This window comes from Otolemur garnettii, unplaced genomic scaffold (genome assembly GCF_000181295.1).
Source record: "Otolemur garnettii isolate 467f Iridium unplaced genomic scaffold, OtoGar3 scaffold00229, whole genome shotgun sequence".
Taxonomy (NCBI): Eukaryota; Metazoa; Chordata; class Mammalia; order Primates; family Galagidae; genus Otolemur; species Otolemur garnettii.
Genome location: NW_003852624.1, coordinates 132,698 through 135,827, shown reverse-complemented (window position 1 = coordinate 135,827; position 3,130 = coordinate 132,698). Strand labels below are relative to the sequence as shown.

At 35.1% G+C, this 3,130-nt stretch overlaps 1 protein-coding gene and 1 non-coding gene across 4 annotated transcripts in view; both read right to left on the bottom strand.

The window, feature by feature from the left end:
• RPS6KC1 (ribosomal protein S6 kinase C1) overlaps positions 1–3,130 on the bottom strand; it is a 196,358-nt gene that overhangs the window by 79,080 nt on the left and 114,148 nt on the right. The window lies entirely within an intron of this gene.
• LOC111722284 lies at positions 73–199 on the bottom strand. The gene has a single exon (XR_002771127.1). It is a non-coding gene; the product is annotated as a small nucleolar RNA SNORA19 (small nucleolar RNA).

Sequence of the window (3,130 nt, the reverse complement as noted above, 5' to 3'; positions counted from 1 at the left end):
CTAAATGGTCACATCTTTTGTAGATAAAGACCTGTTATTTACCCAATACATTTAACCACTTTCTATAAAGTTTCTTGTCTGAAGGAGACTGGCAGCATTACTATTTATAGTTATACTGCTAATTAACCTTCAACTATCTGTATAGCACATAAGAAATAACACTGCTCACATATAACCAGGCAGCATTTTAAAACATCAATGATACAGAGGATGACAAGAGACCCAAAGCCTTGTTATATACTTAGACCAGACCTTATTGCAATAAAAAAATTTATCAGAATACTGAGGAAACATTTCTGAGAGGAAGCCAAAATATCCTGATCAAACACCATGGTTCGAGTCCCTGTGCAGACCAGTATCACTAGACAGAGAGCTCCTGAAGAACAGGACGGGGACCTTATTCATCTCTAGGGTCACTGTGGCCCAGAAGGTTACTAGTGTTCAGTCAGAAACAGTGAGAGAAAGCAGAAGTAAGGGGGAGAGGAGGAAGAAAAAACAGGCCAATCTAGGGAGAGAAATTCCCTGGATAAGTGTTATTTTACAACTGGGAAAACTACCACTTATAAAATTTTCTAAAAGCAGAAATTCTAAATGCTTCCAATTTTGTTTTGTTTTTAAGTCTAGCAAGCGAATATTAATTCCAGTATTCCTGAAATGGTGGTAGTTCATTTTAAAAAGAGACTTTTCATTTTTGAAAACACTTAGAAAAGTTGGCAGTAGTGGCAATTGGACTAGATACTGTAATAATCTTTAAAATTGATTTAATGTGTAGTTCTTGAATGTTTAAAAAACATACTTATTTAACATCTCACTTCATGAGGTGCTGAGCTAGATGCCATAAAGAAGAAATACAGCTCTGTATCACGAAGAGCTTAAATTTAAGGGAAATTTTTAAGAGTGTAAAAACGTTTAGTAAGGTATTTTAATGTTATACCTGTGGACAGACATATAACAGAATAGTCTCTTCTGTCTTAATTCATACTTTATCATTTCATCTTTATCTCTTACCTCGCCCCATGTGTGAAGTTATTTATTACAAATGAATAAAGGATGTTCAGAAGGGTGGGTGTTTGTCTGTGGTAAGAAAAACAGTGGAAGATGCTGGACCAGAATCACAACTCTGTACTCTAATGCTTCTAGTCTTTCTAGTCTACACTATATTCTGATAATTGAAAATTCCTTTTCCTCTGTTACATTATCAAGGAGCACAAAATATAGATGTTCTGGCAAAAGGTTATGTTAGAAAAAAGTTATAGGTAAAATAAAAGCACTTAGGGGTGTCTAATCTTTTTTTCTCCCACACATTGGAAGAAGAGTTGTCTTGGGCCACACATTAAACATACAAACACTAATGAAAGCTGATGAGCCCCCCAAAAAGGCTGTGCATAATTTTTGCAATATCTGACACCACAGATAAACAAAACAGGCCGCAAATAACCTGCATACCTTTTCCATTATATTTCTTATTGTAAATATGGCCAAATGCCTCTAGTATTGTTGTCTCCTATTTATACCTTCTTATTCACTGATGCCATTGGATCTCTCAGTTTCCAAAGAAAGTTACTGCTTTATATCAGCAATTTCAACAACAAAGCAAACTGCAAATATCTACTGTACCTTTCAAAAAAAGAATTACTGTGTACCCACTACATGCATAATATCTGAAAGGGATATAAAAATCATGAAAAGGCATAGTCACTAAGCTAACCTCAAGGAGTTCTTTATTTAAGAAAAGCTAAATATATGAAAAGTTAAGTAACAAAACATTCTCATAAAAATAGAGGTCAACAGAGATAAGTCCTTAGTTAGTGCTTTATAAAAAAACTGTGGTCTCAGAAAAAAAAGGACAGAAGGTGATTTTAAAATGCTATGTGGAAATTAGGTTAGGAAAAGAATATCATATATAGGACTGGAAAGAACTTGGCCTGGCAGGAAAAACATGTTCAAATTAAAGAACAGAGGAAAAGAAAATTACATACTTATGGTCAGTTCTCACAGGCCTTGACTGCCAAGAAGAAATGTCTTGACTATATTCTCCAAAACTCTAGACAACAAGTTTCTGTATGAAAAATAACCCAACAAAAACAGGGATTTAGTAAGGTTACTCTTGCGAAGATGAGAATGGGGACATTGTAATGGTGAACAACCAAAGGCAAAGTGATCATTAAAGTTCTCTCTCTACTTTAACCATCCCTGAGAGGTTGAGATCAGAGAAATGAACAAAAAGAACATGAAATGAAATAATCGATTTAAAAAATTGTATTTCTTATATGCAGTTCTTAAGTAGGGTAGAATCTTACGGATCCAACTGCTTTCTTCAGACGGCAAAAGGAAATATAAATCCACAGAATTTTAAGAGAAGAGACCTTACAGTTCATGTCCAACACTGTCATATTTTTTTTCAGATGAGAAAACTGAGCAGCAACAAGGTTAAGCAATATAAAATGACAGATTACCAAAAAAGATTAAACTTTACTCATAAAATAATATTGTTAGGGGAATCTTCAGCCTGTCAGTGTGGGGAGTAGAGAGTACACAGCGTCTTTCTAGGCAACATGGCTGATCTTCTTGATGAAAACAAATCAGATTTCTGCTTACATTTATTACCTATTATAGCAGAAGATTCCCAGAGGAGCAGTAGTTGTATTCATCTATACCAGGACTATAGACAAGGGCAGAGGAGGGGAAAGAGGCCGGAATATATGAGGACCCAACAATCTTCAAAACCAGAGATGGCAAGTATTTATCATCATCTAATCAAACCCATAGCTAACATGACTGTTACCCACCCTGCCCATGTCTTATAACATGTCTCAATACTATATTTGTGGGAGCCACTCCTCATGGATTAGAGTTAGCACAAATGTGTTCTACATTCTCTAAAAGGCTAAGTGAAGCTTCCCTTTGTTTCTGTTTTGAGTTGTCTTTTTAAGTTGGTGTTTCGCCTTCCCAGTCTTTTTCACTTAATACTGTAAACTCCTCTCAATGAGATCTATCTCTATTCTTATTAATCTGTTGGTATGGGTACTTCTCAAACTTTAATGTGTATACACATCACGTAGAGATTCTGATTCAGTAAGGTCTGAGATGGGGACCTGAGATTCTACTTTTCTTTTTTTTTTTTTTTTTT